The following is a 23,030-nucleotide window of genomic DNA, read 5'->3' as shown; positions in this document are numbered from 1 at the left end:
TGTTCCAACCAAGGTGTTCAGGTTCTTTGCTACAAAAAGGAGCATCATGGGAGTTATGGCCACCTGGATAGGTTTTTCCATAAAAGTGACCTAATGGAAATAGCCCAGACAGAGTCAAGGCATCCAGAGACTAATCCCAGCTCTGCGGGAGAACAGGTATTGATTGATTCCCCAATTTACAGATGAGGCAACTGAGGCACAGAGAGCTAATATCTGATCTCAGCTAATAATCCAGCTGAGGCACTGGAGAAGCAGCGTGGCTCAGTGGAAAGAGCCCGGGCTTGGGAGTCAGAGGTCATGAGTTTGAATCCCAGCTCTGCCACTTGTCAGCTGTGTGACTATGGGCGAGTCACTTCACTTCTCTGGGCCTCAGTTACCTCATCTGTAAAATGGGGATTGAGACTGTGAGCCCCACGTGGGACAACCTGATTCCCCTGTGTCTACCCCAGTGCTTAGAACAGTGCTTGGCACATAGTAAGCGCTTAACAAATATCAACATTATTAACATTATTATTAATATTAATAACTGTGGTATTTCTTAAGCACTTACACTGTGTCAAGTACTATACTAAGCACTGGGTGGTTACAAGCAAATCAGATTGGCCAGTACATATCCCACATGAGGTTCACAGTCTTAATACCCATTGTACATATGAGGTAACTGAGGCACAGAGAAGCAAAGTGACTTGTCTGTGATCACAGAACAGACAAGTGGTGGAGCCAGGAATAGAATCCAAGTCCTTCTGACTCCTGTCCTAGGGCCACACTGTTTCTCAACAATAACCTGAACTTATTTAGAGGCTTTATTAGCATTCATTCATTCATTTATTCAATGGTATTTATTGAGTGCTTACTGTGTGCAGAGCACTGTACTAAGCACTTGGAATGTTCAGATTGTGAGCCTGTCATTGGGCAGGGATTGTCTCTGTCTGTTGCCGAATTGTACATTCCAAGCACTTAGTACAGTGCTCTGCACATAGTAAGCGCTCAATAAATACTTATTGAATGAATGTACAATTCGGCAACAGATAGAGACAACCCCTGACCAAAAGCAGGCTCACAGTCTAAAAAGGGGAGACAGCAAAACAAAACAGTAGCTCATAAATCAGGGCCCAAATTACTGAAGCAAGAGCCCAGGCCAATGAGTCTGAAATGCATTCACAGGTTTATTCAATTGGTCTATAATGTGCGAAACCTGGAACACAATAAGCCAAATTTCTGAGTACAGCCTGATGATGAGGGAGAATTTATTGCGCGGGCAATTAAAATTGCATCAGAGAAATAATGATCAGTGGTTTAATTACTTTCCTTTGTAGTGAGCCTAGATCAGTATCTGCGATCTGTTTGTTTTTATTTGAGCTCCTTTCTTTTTCCCTTCTAAGGAAGACATTGCGTGACTGGCGGCTCAGGGTGTTCAGTAGCACTTGGCAGGTGAGATGGAGTGCACGGTGAAAATGACATCTCCCCTGTGCCTGAGGAACTAGAAAGATTCCGAACAAGTCAACCCAAATTGGAGTAGAGATCAAATCAAACTGCAACTTAAATTTGGTCCCAAACCATTGAATGCCTTCCGAATCCACTTTAAGTTCTCGAAAATTGGAGTTGGACTGAATGATTAGGAAGCAGTGTGGCTGGGTGGAAAGAGTAGAGGCCTGGGAGTCAGAGTTGCGTTCAAATACCCACTCTGTCACTTACCTGCTCTGTGACCTGAGGCAAACCACTTAACTTCTCTGTGCCACATTTCCCTTATCTGTAAAATGGGGATTCGATACCTGTTCTCACTTGGAGGCTCAGGTGGGATCTGATTACCAAGTATGAACATCAGGACTTAGTACAGAGCTTGGCACATACTAAGTACTTAACAAATACCACAATTCTTGGAAACAAGTCCACTGTGAGCTCCTTGCTTAATTGACACTGTTAATGTTCTTCTTTGGGTGAAAAGTGCCAAACATTATTATTATTACTTCTTTTTCTGTCACGCTAAATTGAAAACCAATGCTGTGTGAGAAACAAATTCAAAATATTCTATGATTGGCAGTTTGAGGAGCACATCTAAAAGAAAAAGAATCTCTTCTTTAGAGGAGCCTTCTGAAAATGTCCTGTCATATGCTCCACAAATGATATAACACAGTCCATTAAGGATCCTCCATGCAAAGTTGGAAACTACATTCGGGTACACCTAAACTATTGAAATCAGTCCATATACCTGGCATCTTTTGGAATTCTACTTATCCTTAGTGAAGATGCTTTAAAACATGCACTATAAATGTTCAAGTGATAGGCATCTCCTTTTTTTAGGCAGTGGATGTGTACCCTCAGGTGAGCTGTATTTCTCAAAAATCACTGGTTTTATACAATATTTTTCATTTTTTGAGTCAGTTTGTAACTATATATGGCTGAAAACCTAGGAGAACTGACATCCTCAATTAGGCAGTGAGAACTAGTGAAAAGATCATGGGCCTGGGAGTCAGGGGGCTTGGCTTCTAGTCCTCAATCTGCCAGTTGCCTCCTGGGTGACCTTAGATAAGTCACTTCACTTCTCTGTGCTTCCATTTCCTCATACGTAAAATAGGGTTGCACTGCCAAATCCTGTCCTCCCGTTTTCCCATCACTGTAGACAACACCACTATCCTTCATCTTATAAGCCGATAACCCTGGCTTTATCCTCAATTCATGTCTTTCCTTCAACCCACATATCGAATCTGTCACCAAATCCTGTTGGTTCTACCTTCACAAGTTCGCTAAAATCTGTCCTTTCCTCTCCATCCAAACTGCTACTATGCTAATCCATGCGTTTACCACATCCCACCTTGACTGCTGCGTCAGCCTCCCAGCTGACCTTCCCACCTTCTGTCTCTCTCTACAGCAGTCCAAACTTCACTCTGCTGCCTGGATAATTTTTCTTTAAAAAACAAAAAAAAACCTGCCAGTACACATTTCCCCTCTCCTCAAAAATCTCCAGTAGTTGCCCTTACACCTCCACATCAAACAGAAACGCTTTACTCTTGGCTTGAAAGTGCACAGTCACTTTGCCCTCTCCTATCTTACTTCTCTGATGCCTAATACAATCCAGCCTACACACTTAGCTCATCTGACACCATTTTACCTCGAACTCGTATGGTCTCACGCAGCAGCTGAATCTGCCCTTCTCCACACTTTCCTACCCAGCCCTTAAAACATTCTTGGTTGAGAAACAGCATGGCTCAGTGGAAAGAGCACGGGCTTGGGAGTCAGAGGTCATGGGTTCTAATCCCAGCTCCGCTGCTTGTCAGCTGTGTGACTTTGGGCCAGTCACTTAACTTCTCTTTGACTCAGTTACCTCATTTGTAAAATGGGGATTAAGACTGTGAGCCTCACGTGGGACAACCTGATTATCCTGTATCTACCCCAATGCTTGGAATAGTGCTCAGCACATAGTAAGCGCTTAACAAATACCAACATTATTATTAAAGCAAAAGGCACTTGTTAGAGGGAATGCTCCTCAGACCGAGAACTTTGTGGCTGAACTGTCTCCTTGGCTGCCTGGCTGGCTGACCCTTCCTTTCACAACTACTTCTGGCTATCGTTGGTTGGACCATGCTGAGAGTGATGAGGGACCGAGAGCATCTCTAGTCTACCCTACCATGAAGTGAATTATGGAGACTCCATCTTGGCCGGCTTCTTCTGGGGACAGGGAAGCGCAGATATTTCCACCCAGCTTCTCAACTGGCTTCCTCCAGTGCAAAGCTAGCGACATCACCCTCACAGTGCCACCAGGAGTGGGTGGCCATGGCAGAGAGCATCAGCGATTCCAAGAAGAGCCATATGTAGCTCACAATCGATCAGTTTGAGAATTTGAGAACAGTAGGTGTTTCTGGAAAACTGATTCTAGATGCCTTTAACTTTTAACTTTAACAGCTCAACTGTTAGGTCTGATTTCAACTCTGAAAACATATAGAAATCAAGAAGGAACCAATGACTTCCTCGTAAGAGATAGGTAAATCCGTTAGAGATAATAAGTTGATAGGCTATCTCTCTGGATTAACATATGGGATCCTTCCCTAGGCATTAATGCACACTGCATCAAAACAAAAAGCTTCAATGGACTTTCGAGTCGTCGGACAGGTTGCCATGGAAGTAGGAAAACAGACAACTAAATTTCCATGGATACAAGGCTTACTACCATTCAATCCTTGAGAAATGTCTTTCATCGTGTAAACATCTGGAACACCAGACTGCCCATTACTATCCCATATTGCTCTGGATTGCTCCCCCCTTCACCTTCTATCCTTCTAGAAGAGACAAAGGAAAGAGGAGACGGGAGGCTGAAATGGCAGTGACCATCCCTTGTGTGTGTGTGTCAGTTGATCCAGAATTAGCAAGTAGTCATGGCCCACATGGGGCGTAGCGTCAGCATTGATGCCCAGGTTATTTCAAGAGGCTGATATTAAGTTGGCTCCCTGTGACCTGGAGCAAGTCACTTCACTTCTCTGTGACTCGATTACCTTAAGTACTTAGTATAGTGGTTTGCACATACTAAGCACTCAATAAAAACGATCAGATGTAGGTCTCTGGCATTGTTTCACGTTTGGAGAAGCAGATATTTCCCTGGAAGCCCCCAGGCTTTCTATCACTGCAGCATTCATTCATTCAATAGTATTTATTGAGCGCTTACTATGTGCAGAGCACTGTACTAAGCGCTTGGGATGAACAAGTCGGCAACAGATAGAGACAGTCCCTGCCGTTTGACGGGCTTACAGTCTAATCGGGGGAGACGGACAGACAAGAACAATGGCACTAAACAGAGTCAAGGGGAAGAACATCTCGTAAAAACAATGGCAACTAAATAGAATCAAGGCGATGTACAATTCATTAACAAAATAAATAGGGTAACGAAAATATATACAGTTGAGCGGACAAGTACAGTGCTGTGGGGATGGGAAGGGAGAGGTGGAGGAGCAGAGGGAAAAGGGGAAAATGAGGCTTTAGCTGCGGAGAGGTAAAGGGGGGATGGCAGAGGGAGTAGAGGGGGAAGAGGAGCTCAGTCTGGGAACGCCTCTTGGAGGAGGTGATTTTTAAGTAAGGTTTTGAAGAGGGAAAGAGAATCAGTTTGGCGGAGGTGAGGAGGGAGGGCGTTCCAGGACCGCGGGAGGACGTGACCCAGGGGTCGACGGCGGGATAGGCGAGACTGAGGGACGGTGAGGAGGTGGGCGGCAGAGGAGCGGAGCGTGCGGGGTGGGCGGTAGAAAGAGAGAAGGGAGGAGAGGTAGGAAGGGGCAAGGTGATGGAGAACCTTGAAGCCTAGAGTGAGGAGTTTTTTTTGGAGCAGAGGTCGATAGGCAACCACTGGAGTCGTTTAAGAAGGGGAGTGACATGCCCAGATCGTTTCTGCAGGAAGATGAGCCGGGCAGCGGAGTGAAGAATAGTCCGGAGCGGGGCGAGAGAGGAGGAAGGGAGGTCAGAGAGAAGGCTGACACAGTAGTCTAGCCGGGATATAACGAGAGCCCGTATTAGTAAGGTAGCCGTTTGGGTGGAGAGGAAAGGGAGGATCTTGGCGATATTGTAGAGGTGAAACCGGCAGGTCTTGGTAACGGATAGGATGTGTGGGGTGAACGAGAGGGACGAGTCAAGGATGACACCGAGATTGCGGGCCTGCGGGACGGGAAGGATGGTCGTGCCATCCACGGTGATAGAGAAGTCTGGGAGCGGACCGGGTTTGGGAGGGAAGATGAGGAGCTCAGTCTTGCTCATGTTGAGTTTTAGGTGGCGGGCCGACATCCAGGTGGAGACGTCCCGGAGGCAGGAGGAGATGCGAGCCTGAAGGGAGGGGGAGAGGACAGGGGCAGAGATGTAGATCTGTGTGTCATCTGCGTAGAGATGGTAGTCAAAGCCGTGAGAGCGAATGAGTTCACCGAGAGAGTGAGTGTAAATGAAGAACAGAAGAGGGCCAAGAACTGACCCTTGAGGAACTCCAACAGTTAAAGGATGGGAGGGGGAGGAGGCTCCAATACAGTGTCTGTGGTCCCTCAGGCCAGCTCCTCTTCCTGGCCAATCTATTTGCCTCTCTCACTCCCTGATAATAATAATAAAGATGGGGCATCTTTTAAGCATTTACAAGCAGAAGCAACATGGTGTAGTGGCTAGAGCCCGGGCCTGAGAATCAGAAGGTCATGGGTTCTAATCCTGGCTCTATCGCTTGTCTGCCATGCGATCTTGGACAAGTCACTTCACTTCTCTGGGCTTCACTTACCTCTTGTGTAAAATAGGGATTCCAACTGGTAGCCCCTCATGGGACCCAATTTTCTTGTATACACCCCAGCACTTAGTACAGTGCCTGGCACCTAGTAAGTGCTCAACAAATACCGTAATAATAATAATAATAATGTGTTAAGCCTTGTATTGAGTGCTGGGGTATTAAGCACATACTTGATATCAAGCTTTGTACTTAGTGCTGGGGTAGATCAATCGAGTGCTTACTGTGTGCAGAGCACTTAGGAGAGTCCAATACAACAGAGTTGGCAGACACGTTCCTTGCTCACAAAGAGCTTACAATCAACATGGATAGACACACAAAAATTAATGTGAATAAGTAAATATGGGGTATGAATAGAGGTGTTGGGAGTACTCAGGATAGGGTAGATCTGATGTAAATTGATCAGACACAGTCTGTGATTCTGAGTGGTGCCCACAGTCTACAGGGGAGGCAGACCAGTCAATTGAATCCCCATTTTACAGTGAGGTTTGTCAGGTATGTGATATATGATCATGGGTGTGCAAAAATAGATACTGTGACCTATACAAGACCAATAAGCCCTTTCACAGTGTGTGTATATATCAAGATTGACCCTTGTTGGTTCTAGCCACACAAACAAAATGTCCAAATTCAAGATAGAAACTTTGATATTGTAGGAGCAGAGTTAACTTCATGAAGTTCAAAAACAGAATACAGAATTTCAAACAGCATCAAAACTTGTCTCCTTTAGTTTTATTCCTTATCTATGAAAAGGTTTTCATATTTCTTTAGAAAATAGTTCAAACATTTTCCAAAATCCTGTATAGTAATTTCATTTATTTTATTTATTAATGCCACAATATGGGATTATAACTGGCAGGGCAATCCTCTAATTGTGTTGGCAAGATTGTGAGAAAGAATGTTAAGAGTGAATCCACTTAGGTTATATTAAACTGCCAAGGCACTTAATAAGATGTAGAGGTGATATGATTTAATGTGTAGAAAGGAATACAATATCAAAATGGGAACCAGGAAACTTCAGTTTGATTTCTGGATCTTTTGCTGAGGTTCTGCCACTTTATTTTAACTTCAGGACTTCTTCATCGGTAAAGAAGTAATTATGTTTCCTACGGGATTTTATACATGTCCCAGCTATAGAATAATTCCATGGATAAAAATATTTTAAAAGTAGAAGTGAGACGAATGATTAGTGAACAAGAAGAAAGGAGATATTTTAGTAGGCATGCAGATGAGTACAGGATCATAAATCCAGGACCTAAAAATAGCTAGTTCAAGACTAAAGGACCTCATGGGATATGCATGTGTGTGTGTTGTAAAATTATTGATAAAAATAGTAATAATGGTGGTATTTGTTAAGCGCTTACTATGTGCAAAGCACTGTTCTAAGCACTGGGGAATACAAGGATGCAAGGATATGGACTGTGTCCTATGTGATTAGTTTGTATCTAGCTCAGCTCTTAGTAACATGTCTTGTACTTAGCAAGCACTAAAATATTACCATTAAAAAAGTGTCTCAGCGGAAAGAGCATGGTCTTGGAAGTCAGTGGTCATGTGTTCTAATCCCAACTCCGCCACTTGTCTGCTGTATGACCTTGGGCAAGTGACTTACCTTCTCTGTGCCTCAGTTCCCTCATCTTAGTCTGGGGATTAAGACTGTGAGCCCCATGTGGGACAACCTGATGACCTTGTATCTACCCCAGTGCTTAGAACAGTGCTCTGCACATAATAAGTGCTTAACAAATACCACCATCATCATTATTATTGTTAGAGGGTTTAGCTATCTGAAGCCCACTTTAGATAGCTAAAGGTCTAGTGACATTTGAATATCCTGATCTTTGTTCTCTTATTTCCCTATCATGGATCCATCATCCAGGAATTTACCAGGATTCTTCTTTACTCTATCATATATTCTGCCTGTAGGGCTTCCTATAGTGCTATAGTTATGCATTGAATAGAATGAATGTGTGTTGAATAGAATGAATGTGCTTCATTCATTCAGTTGTATTTATTGAGCACTTACAGTGTTCAGAGCTCCTTACTAAGCTTTTGGGAAAGTACAATACACCAATAAACAGTGACATTTCCTGACCAAAATGAGTTGACAATCTGGGGGGCAAGGGAGCAGAAGACACATCAATACAAACAAAATTACAGATATGTACATAAGTGCTGTGGGTCTGGAGAGGGAAAGAGCAAAGGGAGCAAGTCAGGGAGATGCAGAAGTGAGTGGGAGATGAGGAAAAGTGGGGCTCAGTCTGGGAAGGCCTCTTGGAGAAGATGTGCCTTTAATAAGGCTTGGAAAGAAGGGGAAATAATTGTAAATGCTCACTGTGTGAAGAAATATTTCTCTTTGTTTCAAATTTGCCACCTTCAAGCATAAGTAAGTGGCCCTTCGTCCTGTTGATTTGGCAGTTTGGAGACAAAAATTCCACTTGCTCCCTGTCCTCACTTTAGGTGATTTCCATTTTTCAATCATGTCTCTTTACAGCATTTACCTTCTCAGGTCTGGTTTCCTCATACCAAAACTCCTCCATTCTCTCATCATTTTACCTGTTTCTCTCCAGTTCCCAAGCCAGGAAAACTAAAACTCTACATGTCAGAGTTCTGCACTGTGAAAGAATGATGTGTTTTGTTTTTGCCTGGATATTCTTCCAGCTGGTGCCCAGACTCTTCTTCTTGCCAGTATATTCAGGACCAGCTCAGAGCCTAACAAGAAGGTACTTGGGAAAATCAGGGCTGACTATTAAACCATTCAAACCTCTACTTTGTTAGTGCAATCTCTCATCATATCCTGACTGGATTACTGCATTGGCCTCCTTTCTGCTTGCTCTCCCATCCTCCAGTCTCTCCCCACTTCAGTCTATACTTCACTCTGCTGCCCAGATTATCTTTCTAAAGAAATGTGCTGGGCATGTCGCCTCGCATGAAGCAAAAACTCCTATTGGCTTCAAAGCTCTCCATCATCTTGCCCCCTCCTACCTCACTTCCCTTCTTTCTTTCTATAGCCCTCCCATCCCGCTCACTCCGCTCCTCAGCTGTTAAATTCCTCACTGTGCCTCGTTCTCGCCTGTCCTGCCATTGGCCCCTGGCCCACATCCTACTTTCCTCCTCACATCCTCCAAACTAGCTCTCTTCCCCCCTTTCAGAGCTCTATTGAGAGTTCACCTCCCCCAGAAGGCCTTCCCAGACTGAGCCCCCCTTTTCCTCTGCTCCTCCTCCTCTCTCCATTGCCCCGACTCCCTCCCTCTGCTCTACCCCTTTCCCCTACCCACAGCAATGGTGTATATTTGTACATATTTATTATTCTATTTTATTAATGTGTATATATCTATAATTCTATTTATCTATTCCAATGCTATTGATGTCTGTCTACTTGTTTTGTCTGTCTCCCCCTTCTAGTTCTTTTCAAGCACTTAGTTCAGTGTTCTGCACACAGTAAACGCTCAATAAATGCAATTGAATGAATACCTTGAGTTTTAGAGAGCTAGTCATGGTGAGGGATGGCTACCGTATCTAATCACCAACAAAACCCCTTTATAGGAAAGACTAGCCTCTTTCTGTGGGAACCCCCCACCAGGTAGATAAGGAGATTACATAATTCTAGAAAAAAACTAGGAAAATCTGACCTGCAAATGAACTTAGGTTACAAAATGAAGCTACAGATTAGATCACGGCTAGTAGAGCCAAGTAGGAAGTCCGCTTGGAAAGACGAGAAGGTATTTTTCATTGAGGATATTTAAAAATATTATTGATTCTCTCTAAGGAAGAGAACCTAGCATGCCAATGCCCCGGAATGACCGGTAGATCTGACCCCAGGAGTCAGACCAGATCCAAAGTGATGCAGAGTTGTGTTTAGATTTCTAGTCTCCTGTTTGATTATTGCTGGTGGTGAACTACCTGTGGAGTGCCTGGAACATTAACATAAGTACCCTTGAGCCACAGGCAGTCTTGTAATAAACAAATTTATGTTAGTAGGATGTTCAAATCAGAAGTATGGCTTTGGGGAATCTATAAAAGCTTAATAAACTGGTAACCTTCTTGGGGGTCCATAGTGTGAACGAGAGACAGGCAAAGCCTGTGATGTCCAAAAAGCCACTAACCCCCATGATATCCTAATATAAATGTAAAATATTGTTATCATTCCTCTAATCTGAGCCCCCTCATGAGCTATGACCAGGGCACCCCAATTAATCCAATACACAAAAACAGATATACTCTCAATCCAAACAACTCCAGAATGATCTGTGTTAGCCACAACATCTGTAAACTATTCTACAGAGCCCTCAATAATAGAATAACACAAGATCTGACCAGGAACAAAAACAGTTTTAAAAGCCAAATTGGATTCCTCATTGGAAAATGAACTTCAGACCACATCTTTAACCTACAGACTGTTAGTACGAGAGATATAAAAAATGAATAAAAACAAGTAGTTTCAGGCAAGGACCCAAACTCATGAAGCTTGGATCTCTACTAGAATTAAGCCTCCTCTGGAAATGCCCAGATGAGGAGGGTTGGCAGAAGGTACTGGTGAGTTTCAGGATTCTGCCAGTTATGAGATGAAATATCTTAATTGCACTTTCTGGAAGAGCCACCGAGTGGACTCTCCCTAGGAGAAAATGTAATTTTTAAAATTGATTTTCAAACTCAGATTTGTAGGGCAACTGGCTATGAAACCTTTGATTCCAGCTTCATTTCTAAATCTAAATCTGTTAAATCTAAATCTGAATCTAATTCAGAGAGAAGTTAGTGAAAAAAATATGAAAAATTGAGTTCCAGTACAATACTTGTATGGGACAACAAATGTTCTCTGCAAACTTTCCAGAAGGAAAGTTAAAGATAACAAAGGAAGTTGGAATGACTAGGGAGCAGAACACTAAATTTGGAATCAAAAGACCGGGATTCTATTTCCAGCTCCACCCATGAGTACCTGATGATCTTGGGTTTGTTCACCCTAAATTGGGTTTTGCTCTCTTTTGAATCGATTCATTGCCATTTGGTGTCTTTCCAAAAAAGTTGATTTGCTGATTAAAAATGTACTTTATCGGGCTTCAATTTTGACAATTTTGTTGTTTGATAGTCACAATATTTCTGTAACTGGGATGAGATCAAAACCAATGGAATTACATGCTACAACTGATCTGGTAGAGTGATAATCATAATAAAAAAATAAAAAAAACAGTATTATTTTTGCTCTTTGTTAAGTGCTCACTATGTGCCAAACACTATACTAAGTGCTGGAGAATATGCAAGTTAATCAGGTTGGACACAGTCCCTTTCGTACACTGGCTTCTAAGGAGGAAGGAGAACAGGAATACCAGCCCCAATTTCCAAGTGAGGAAACTGAGCCAGAGAAGTGAATTGCCCAAGTTCACACAACAGGTGAGTGTTTGAAATTATTCCCCAAACCCAAATGAAAGTGAATTTCAAACTACTAATCTGCTAAACAACAAACTTTGGGGACTCCCAAATTTCCCAGCAAAATATGGACACCCTTCAAGACTCTTCATCAAATTCATCCAGCTCCAAAGTTGACTGTGCACTTGAGGTAGATCAATTAGTCAATAATAATAATTATGGTATTTGTTAAGCACTTACTATGTGCCAAGCACTGTTCTAAGTGCTGGAGTAGGTACGAGGATCAGGTTGTCCCATGTGGGGTGCATACACTTCATACACATTTTACAAATGAACAGTGAAGTGACTTGCCCAAGGTCACACAGCAGACAAGTGGCAGAGCCGGGAATAGAACCCACATCCTCTGACTCCCAAACCTGTGCTCTTACCACTAAGCCAAGCTGCTTCTCATAATCAGTGCTGGGAAGATGACAGTGCAGAGCTAAAGCAGGCAAGGACGAACTTGAAGTGGGCTAGGTGGACCTGATATCTAGATTTCCACTATCAGCACTCTTCAGCTCATACATAAGTGTAAAGGAAGGAAACTGTGGAGGTGATTCAGGGTACAAGATCAGTGAAGGGATAGTAATTAGTGCTCAATAAATATGATTGAATGAATGAGAATGAGTTGCATTCAATAGAGAGGGTGGAGATGAGGGTGGCAAATTGGCAAGGAGAATAAATTGGCAAGGAGGGTGGCATGGAGAATAAATGGGGCAAGATGATTTGAGAAAATTGGGTGGCGTCAAAAGAACAGAGGTTTCTGAGGGGGAACAGGAAAGATTTGCAGGCAGGAGGTGTGTTACAGAGAGAGGCAGGTGCTTTCCCAAGCACTTAGTACAGTGTTCTGCAAGGAGTAAGTGCTCAATAAATACTGGTATTTACTGGGAGTTTTCTTCGTGTAGATCATTGTACTAAACATTTGGGAGAGTACATGAGTAAAATTGGAATAAATGTTTACTACCCACAAGAAGCTTATAGACTAGCAAGGGAGGCAGACATTAAAATAAATTATGGATATGCACAGAAGTACGGTAGGGCTGAGGGGAGAGTAATAATCAAGAGCTTAATGGATATCTTCTAGATGGTGAGCCCATTGTTGGGTAGGGATTATCTCTGTTGCTGAATTGTACTTTCCAAGCACTTAGTTGAGTGCTCTGCACATAGTAAGCACTCAAATACAATTGAACGAATGAACAAATACAGATCATAGGGCATTAATGTTGCAGAAAGGAGAGTGAGTAGGGGAAATCTTGGAATTGATGTGATTTTAGGAAAAGGTGGGAAGAATGGTGGTCTGTTGAAATGAGGTGGGAGGGAGTTCTAGGACAGAATGGGGATTTGGACAAGGAGATTGACCATGATATGAGATCAAGTTACTGTGGGTAGGTTGGCATTAGAGGAACTAAGTGTTCAGGCTGAGCTGTTGTAGGAAAACAGCCAGATAAGGCAGGAGGAAAGAGCTGATATCTTAAAACCTATGCAGAGGCGGATGGGCAGCTACTCGAGGTGCTTGAGAAGTGGGCAAATATGGACTGAAAGCTTTTAGGGAAAAAATGACCCAGGTAGTAGAGCAAAGTATAGACTGGAGTGAGAAGAAACAAGATGCAGAGAGTTTAGTGAGGAATCTGATGCAGTAGTCAAGATGGGATATGATAAGTACTTGGATCAGCAGGGTAGCATTTTGGATGGAGAGGACAGGGTGGATCCTAGAAATGTTGTGAAGATAGAAAAGATAGGCTTTGTTGATAGACTGAATCTATGGGCTACATGAGAGAAATGAGTTGTGGATAATGCAAGGTTACGGGGTGGGGGGTAGGAAGGATAGTGGTGTTTTCTACAGTGATGGGAAAATGGGGGAGGACAGGATTTGTAAGGTGGATGAGTTCTGTTTTTGTCATGGTTTGTTTTATTATTTTATCCAGGTAGACATGTCTTCTGAAGGCAGGAGGAAAGACAATCTGATAAGAAGGAGAGAGGTCAGGGTCGGAGACATAGATTTGGAAATCATAAGCATAGAGATGGTAGGTGAATTCATGGGAATGAGTGAGTTCTTCAAGGGAGTGCATATAGATGGAAAATAATAATAATTTTGCTATTTAAGTTCTTACTGTGTGCCAAGAACTGTACTAAGCACTGGAGTGGATACAAGCAAATTGGGTTGGACACAGCCCATATTCTGCAAAGGGCTCACAGTCTTTAATCCCCCAGGGACCCAGAACTGATCCTTGAAGGACTTTCACAATTACAGGGTAGGAGGTAGAGGGTGTGAAAGACTGGAGAGAGAGATAAAAGGAGAATTAGGAGAGAATAGTGTCAGTTAAACCAAAGTTAGAAGTTAGATAATGGTTCCAGAAGACAGGGAGTGGTCCATGGTGTTGAAGCAACTGAAAGGTTGGAGAGGATTAAAATGGAATAGAATCCTTTGGATCTGGCAAGAAGGAGATCTTGGGTGACTTTAGGGAGGGCAGTGTCTCTATAGTGAAAGGGACAGAAGCCAGATTATAGAGGGTCAAGGAGAAAATTGGAGGAGAGGAAATGGAGACAACAGGTTTGACAACTTGCTCAAAGAGTTTAGAGGAGAATGGTATGAGGGAGATGGGGCAATAACTGGAGGGTAGCCTAGGGTCAAGGGAGGTTTTCTGGGGTAGGGGATACATGAACATTTTTGAAAGAAATGGTTTTCTGGGGTAGGGGATACATGAACATTTTTGGAAGAAATGGGGAAAGAGCCATTGTAAAGTTAATGGTTGAAGGTGGTTATCAGGGAAGGAAGGAAGGAGAGGCAGGGATTTGGATATTTTGTGAAGGGATGGGGTGTGGATGAATCTGCAGAATGGGGACTCGCTAATCCTGATTTTACAACTGGCTTGTTGGGTCATAATTCCATAGGAAATCTTCTTAGTCAAATCTTAGGGTGGAAATGATTTTTCCTCCTTTCAGCCGCTCCCCTTCATCTGCAAAGACCTCATAGTGATGGCCTGCTCCAAGATTGAAGGACTTCCTTCTGTCTTTCTTGGCCATGTCCTTCATTATTTTTCCTTTTTCTCTGTCTCTAAGGGTAACATGGCATAAAAAGGGTCACATCCTCTCACAATACCCTCCTTGGTACTCTAGTACTTTAAGGATAGAATTCAGACCTGTTTTGTAATAATAATGATAGTATTAAGTCCTTACTATGTGCCCAACACTGTACTAAGCACTGGGGTAGTTACAAAATAATCAGGTCAAACACAGTCCCTGATCCATATGGGCTTACAATCTAAGGAGAGAGCACTGAATTCTCATTATACAGATGAAGAAACTGAGGCCTAGAGAAGCAAAGTTATCCTCTAGTTTCTAAGCTCATTGTGGGCAGGGAACATGTCTACCAACTCTGTCATATTGTACTCTCCCAAGCATCTAGTATAGTGCTCTGCACACCGTAAGCACTCAAAAAATGTCACTGATTGATTTGCCCAAGATCACACAGCAGGCAAGTGGCAGAGCTGGGATTAGAACCCCATACTTAACTGGATGGATAATTTTATGGTTAGAGGGCTATCTCTTGATTATTTATAGGATATTATGAAGAACTGATACAAAGTGTTTTGTCATTAAAAACCAACTTTTTTATGGTGTTTATAAAATGCTTACCATTTGCTGAGCACTGTACTAAATGCTGCGGTTGATACACGCTAATCAAGTTGGATACAGTCCATGTCCCACAGTGTTAATCCCCATTTTACGGATGAGGTAACTGAGGCACAGAAAAGTTAAGTAACTTGCCCAAGGTCACACAACAGACAAGTGGTAGAACAAGGATTAAAACCCAATCCTTCTGACTCCCGGGCCCATGCTCCATCCATTATGTTATACTGCTTCTCATTGTGGGTAGGGAAAATGTCTACCAGCTATTTTGTATTGTATTCTCCCAAGCACTTGGGATACTCTCCACACACTAAGTACCTGGTAAATAACATTGATTGGTTAAAATCTGTTAGGTGACAAGAAATAACTTGGCTGTACTTACTGAGAACTTTGAGGGAGACCAATATTTGGCCCTGGTAATAAGTAAGGAAACAGGAGAGAAGAAGAAAGGGAGAAACGATAGGGAAAAATAAGGAGAAAGTTATGAAGAATGGAAGAAGGGCACAGGAGAATGAGTTGTGCTGAGAGGAGCAAAAAGCATGTAGAAGTCAGAGGCCCTAGACAGGCAAAAAATCTTCCTGAATCTCCATCAACTGAAAAAGCATTTTAAGAATGTTGTGTTGAAGTCCCCCCAATCATAGGAGCTGTGGGAAGGAGGGAGACCCGTGCAATGGAAAGGGGGAAAAGGAGACATCAGGAAAGACAACTGCCTCTCATTCACTGCCTATGGAACTGATTGAGAAGGTGCTAGGAAAGGCTGTTCTACAGAAAAGTCCCCCTGAGCCTCTGTATTTGTAGGGGAAGCTGGGGGTATCAGGACAGGGGTTGCTCAAGCTGGGGAAGACTATTGCCCACCTAGTAGATTTCTGTGGTATCTCTGTGACAAACTCCCTTCACTGGGCCAGGGTGACAGGGAAGCCTGCAATTCCTATGATTGCATGAATATGTCAGCTGTGAATATGTCAGCTGCTGCTCCTGACCTGTGCAGCTGTGGAATGGCTGGTTGGAGAAGGCAGATTTTATCAGGAAGGCACACTAGAAGGAAAAATGGGTTTGTGCCATATGGTTTTTGAATAACTAGACAATCACCTGACTTTTAAGGAAGCCGATAAATATCCCAAAATGCAAACCATTGCTTCAGGAAAGCTGCATTCTTACTTGATTGTAAAATCTTTGTCTTCAGGTTATTTTCAGATTTTTAGAATATGCTTTCAAAGCAACCCTGGTGAGCACATTTTCTCTCTGTGAATAAACCCATTTTAATGAAATGTTTCTAGGGGACCACCTCACATAATATAAAGGCTGCCGAGGATTTAAATCTCATAATGGAAACTTTGAAAACAAAATATGACAATACAAGTGTTCTTGGCGAGCCAGGTGGTTGTGATGTAATGCAGTGGTTAATGGTTAAATTATAGAAATCTTGTTAGAACGAAAAATATTCCATGTCAGAGCTTTGGAATGTGGAAGCCCACACTATCATTTAATGCATATGGCTAGTAGCCCACCTTTCTTCCCCAACCTCCCTGCTGGAACTGCTTTGCCCCTCCTTCTCCAGGGCACTCCACCTTATCACAACTGGAGGAGGGCTTTGAAGAAAGATCTAGGAGACCAAGATCAAAAGAGTCATATTGGTGGAAGAGACAAGTAGAATTGGAATTGTTCAATTCAATTGCCCTAGGAACCCCACCCACCTGGACTGGCAATTCAATTACTGGTTTGCACTTGGTGTTTATTTCACTATCTCTAGTAAATGAAGGTTCTCTGAGACAATATGTTGTTGTCCTATAGTAGTTCGCTTCTTCAATTTTGCCTTAATACATATCTAGTCAGCAGCAGGCATTGCATCATGGACATCAAGGACATCGTGTACTGTTGATTATTATGATGACTCCATCATCATTATCATCATTACCATTACCTATAGAGGATCCAAGATTACCTGATATTAGGTGACCAGCTGAATGCCTGTTTGTACCTTTGCTATCCAGAAGACCAAACTGAAATTTTGGATCCAGGTTGTTTGCAAAATAGGCATGTGTTTCTCCATTGGCTGACTGGAAACATTCTCCAGCCTTGTCTTTGGGTCTGGGTTTGGCCACTTTTGAAAGTACTGGAAAATGCACAGGCCTGGGAGTCAAAGGACCTGGGTTCTAATTTTGCATCTGACACTTGCCTGTTGTGTAACCTTAAACAAGGAAGGGAAAAAGCAGTTTTTCATGGAGATTTGTGGAGAAAGAATATTTTCTGCTTTCCCTTTCACTTATTTGCATTTATTACTGTACTTCAAAGGTTGTTGACATCCCACCAGGCTTGTAAGAGAAGCAGCATGGCTCAGGGGAAAGAGCCCAGAGTTGGGAGTCAGAGGTCATGGGTTTGAATCCCTGCTCTGCCACTTGTCAGCTGTGTGACTCTGGGCAAGTCACTTAACTTCTCTGTGCCTCAGTTACCTCATCTGTAAAATGGGGATTAACTGTGAGCCTCACATGGGACAACCTGATTACCCTGTATCTACCCCAGCAAGAAGAGGGGGAAAAAAACTTCTTTCACCCCAAAGTCCAATAATTGCATTCTGGTTGTAAGGAGATCCAAGAAACACAGTGAGTGTGTTTTGGTTCAGACACTGTCCCTTTAGACTGTAAGCTCCTTGGGGGCAGAGTATGTGTCTGTTATATTATCTCCCAAGTGCTAAGAACAGTGCTTTGCACACAATAATCACTCAGTAAGTACAATTAACTGACTGTCCAATTTTGACTGCCTCCTCCTTACCTTCTCCCCACTCTCCAGCTTCCTCCAGTTTCTGTTTTTGCTATGGAGAGAGAATGGTATCACACAAGATACCCTGGGTGGGGTCGGCTCATCAAGCAGATTTTCTCACCAACAGGATTATGTCTCTCTAGACTATAAACTTGTTCTGGGCAGGGAATGTGTCTATTTAGTGTTATATTGTACTCTCCCAAGTGCTCAAATATGACAGAATGAATGTCAAGCACTCAACAGACAGATTTGCCCACTAATCAGTTCCTGCCTAGTGGAACCAAACAGAGGAGGGGGTGGGAGGGGAAATAAACCAATATTTTAATTAGAAGATTCCTTTCATTCATTTAATGGTATTTATTGAGGACTAACTCTGTGCAGAGCACTGTACCTTAGTACTTGGAAAGTATTAAGTACAAGTACAAATTGTGCTTGGAAAGTACAATTCAGCAACAAATGGAGACAATCCCTACCCAACAATGGGCTCACAGTCTAGAAGGGGGGAGACAGACATCAAAACAAGTAAACAGGCATCAATAGCATCAATATAAATAAAATTATTTATTTCATACAGTGCTCTGCACATAGTAAGTGCTCAATAAATACTATTGAATGAATAAAATAAATACAATAATATGTACATACATACACAAGTGCTGTGGGGGCGAGGATGGGAGTAGAGCAGAGGGAGGGAGTCGAGGCGATGCAGAGGGGAGGAGGAGCAGAGGAAAAGGGGGGCTTAGTCTGGGAAGGCCTTAGTCTGGGAAGGTCTGGAAGACATGAGCTGTCAGTAGGGCTTTGAAGAAGGGAAGTGTTCTAGTTTGGCGGATGTGAGGATGGAGGCATTCCAAGCCAGAGGTAGATTGTGGGCCAGAAGCAGGACAGGCGACAATGAGGCACAGTGAGAAGGTTAGCGGCAGAAGAGCAGAGTGTGCGGGCTGGACTGCAGAAGGAGAAAAGGGAGATGAGGTAGGAAGGAACAAGGTGATGCAGAGCTTTGAAGCCAATAGTGAGGAGAATGTTTGATATAGATGTTAATAGGCAACTACTGGAGATTTTTGAAGGGGGGGGGGGGGGTTGACTTGTCTAGAGCGTTTCTGCAGGAAGATAATCCTAACAGTGAAAGTTGTTTGTTTGTGAGGAGCAGCATGGTGTGGTGGATAGCACATGGCCCTGGAAGTCAGAAGGTCATGGGTTCTAATCCCAGCTCCATTTGTCTCCTGTGTGACTTTGTGAAAGTCATTTCAGCTGTGTATGTTACCTCATCTGTAAAATAGAGATTAAGGCTATGAGCCATGTGTGGGACAGGGACTGTGTCCAACCCAACTTACTTGTCTGCACCCCATCGCTTAGTACAGTGCCTGGCACATAGTAAGTACTTAACAAATACCATGATTATTATTGCTCTCATTATGGAACTTGTAGATGAGGAAGTCATAGGCTAGTGAGCCACACAACTTTCATGTACCTCTCTCTCCCTTATTCTCATTTCTCTTCCTGCACCTGATCCATTCAAATCCTCTGTCTTGGAATTCTGCCCCTCTTTAATAAAATCTTCCAGGCCAGAGCTATCCCAGCTTGAAAGTTTATTCAGTAGTATTTGAGTGCTTACTATGTGCAGAGCACTGTACTAAGTGCTTGGAACGTACAATTCGGCAACAGATAGAGACAATTCCTGCCCAATGACAGGCTCACAGTCTAAACTGTGAAAGTCTCCCTGAAGTAATCATCCCTCTAGGAGGTACTTCTCAATTAATTTGTTCCTCACAGTTCATGTCTGTTTTACAGCCATTTCAAACCTTAAGGCTTTCCAGTCACCTATAGCATATATGCATACATATAAAAAAAGAAATATGCACATTTTTCTATATAGTCACATTTATTTTCCAAGCCATCTTTCACTTCTCTTGTTCCTATTCCCTCCTCCCCCTAGTTGTAAGTGATTTGTGTCTGCCTATCCTGTCTGTTACTTTAGAAATACCTTGCTGGCAGGAACTCTCTTATCTCCACTGTTCTCTCCCAACTACTTAGCAAAGTGCTCTTCCCCACAGTAAGAACTCAATAAAGACTACTGATTGATTGGAGCAGAGTCAAACAATATACCACTGAACTGCAGGGTGCTTAGAATGCAGCATCAGGTGAAGAGTTGCCCTAGATATCAAAAAATAGTGATAGTATTTAAGAGACTGTCTTATGTCCAAAGGACTGGGAAAAATACTCATGAGAGAATTAGATTTGGTCCCTGGTCCTCAAGGGATGCACTAAGAAGTGTCAGCCTCAAAAAACAACCTCAGGCCTCAAAATGTCAAATAATAATTGTGGTATTGGTTAAGGACTTTTTAATGTGTCAAGCACAGTACTAAACTCTAGGGTAGAGACTATATAATCAAGTCCCACAAGATTCAATAGGAGGGAGCACAAATTTTGAATCCCCATTTTTGCAAATGAGGGAATTGAGGCACAGAGAAGTTAAGCAACTTGCCCTACGTAACAAGGCAAGTAAGTGGCAGAGCTGGGATTAGAACACAGGTTCTCTGACTCCCAGACACTTGCTCTTTCCATTAGGCCACACTGCTTCCTTATGTCAGATGTGGAACTGTTGCTAGTAATAATAATAATAATAGTAGAATTTAAGTGTTTACTATGTGCCAGACACTGTATTAAGCACTGGGGTGGATACAAGCAAATTGAATTGGACAGAGTCCCTGTCTCACATAGGGCTCACAGTCTTAATCCCCATTTTACAGATGAGGGAACTGAGGAACAGAGAAGTTAAGTGACTTGCCAAAATTCACACAAAAGACAAGTGGCAGAGCCAGGATTAGAATCCAGGTCCACTTGACTCCTAGGCCCATGCCCTATCCACTAGGCCATGCTCATCCTTACAAGATCCTTTAAACCACACCTGCCTCTGTGAATGTATCACATCTACAGAAGACTCATGTTTTTTAAAAAAGCAAGAATATTTATATAGACCTAAAGATCTTTGCTATGTGGGTGTGTGGGGGTTCATGTGTAACATACACAAATATATTACTGATGAGGTTCTGACTGATGCCAGACCAGGACAACGGCTATCTCTGACGCCTGGAAAGAAGACAAAACTGTTTCCAGCACAGCATTCCTGAAGATTCTAACTAGAGGAGGATATTGCCTTGAATGTTCCCTCCTTAGCTTGTTTCTATCAGAGTTCTAATGGGGGATATCAACCCTTTTTTTCCCCACAGTTCAAAGTTTAGCTAGCAAACATACTGATGAGTTACAAAACTTGGCAAGAGAGCTGCTCAGTTCTGAATAAGAGTAGGAGGTGGAAATTTTCCATCGTTCTGAGATTATCAAAGGCTGAAATTAATGGCATGTGCTATTGCTAGCAATTTTCAGATCCTGCCAATGTCCGGCTCTGATTTTCCATTAGAGTCAGAACACGATGTAGGCTGCTCCTATTCAGTCACAAGCAAACATGAGATGTAGTCAAAACTCTACCGCTAAGGGCGAGCCATTTTTGCAGTGAGAATGGACTGAGGAGATCATCCCACTGGGACTCTAATGACAAGCAGACACAACTGAAGTGTTATTCAGACCACACCAATGGGCCAGACATTCATAGGATGTTAATGTTAAGGTTAACCTGAACCACCTGTGGTCATTCACTAACAGCCTCCTCATCGACAGAAAGCTGATGAGAGTAAACCATGTTTGTCCTAGATGAGAGTCACTGCTTCACAAGGAAGGGGACCATTTTACATATGCCCATCATCTCCTTCAATCCCTTTGGCCAAGTGGATGGAGCATCGGCCTGGGAGTCAGAAGGACCTGGGTTCTAATCCTTGCTCCACCCCATGTCCACTGTGTGACCTTGGGCAAATCACTTAACATGTCTGTGCCTCGGTGACCTCATCTGTAAAATGGGGATTAAGACTGTGAGCCCTATGTGGGACAACCTGATTATCTTGTATCTACCCCAGCACTTAGAATGTAGTAAGCACTTAAATATTATTATTATTATTTTGACTGATTAGGTAGTCATCTCATTTTTAAAGCACGACCTAGGGAAAGGAGCATGGACCTGGGAGTCAGGGGACCTGGGTTTAAATTCCTGCTCCACCACTTGAACGTGGCAAGTCACTTGCTTCTTTGTGCCTCAGTTTCCCCATCTGCTGAATGAAGTTTAAACACCTGTTCCCCTTCCCCTTTAGAATCTGAGCCTTGTGTGGGACAGGGACTGTGTCTGACCTGATTATCTCATGCCTACACCAGGGCTTAGTAAAGCATTTGGTACATAGTAGATGCTTAAGAAATAGCACAGTTATTTCCAAGGTACTTAATAAAGTGTTCTACGCACAATAAGTGCTCAATCAATATCAATGGAAAGAGCATGGGTTTAGGAGTCAGACACCTTGGGTTCTAATCTCGTTTCTGCCACTTGTCTACTGTGTGACCTTGGACAAGTCACTGAACTTCTTGGTGCCTCAGTTTCAACTGCAAAATGGAGAGTCAATCCCTGTTCTCCCTCCTTCTTAGACTGTAAATCCCATATAATCATAATAATGTTGATATTTCATTCATTCATTCATTCAATAGTATTTATTGAGCACTTACTATGTGCAGAGCACTGTACTAAGCGCTTGGGATGAACAAGTCGGCAACAGAGACAGTCCCTGTCGTTTGACGGGCTTACAGTCTAATCGGGGGAGACGGACAGACAAGAACAATGGCATTGTTAAGCTACTATGCACAGAGCACTGTTCCAAGCACTGGGGTAGATACAGGGTGATCAGGTTGTCCCACGTGAGGCTCATAGTCTTCATCCCCATTTTACAGATGAGGTAACTGAGGCACAGTGAAGTGACTTGCCTGCAGTCATACAGCTGACAAGTGGCAGATCTGGTATTTGAACCCATGACCTCTGACTCCCAAGCCAGTGCTCTTTCCACTGAGCCACGCTGCTTCTCTATATAGCACCTGATTATCTTGTATCTACCCCAGTGCTTAATACAGTTCTAGGCATACA

The sequence above is a fragment of the Ornithorhynchus anatinus genome, chromosome 2 (assembly GCF_004115215.2).
Source record: "Ornithorhynchus anatinus isolate Pmale09 chromosome 2, mOrnAna1.pri.v4, whole genome shotgun sequence".
In the NCBI taxonomy this organism is placed as follows: domain Eukaryota; kingdom Metazoa; phylum Chordata; class Mammalia; order Monotremata; family Ornithorhynchidae; genus Ornithorhynchus; species Ornithorhynchus anatinus.
Note: the sequence above shows the minus strand (reverse complement) of the source record.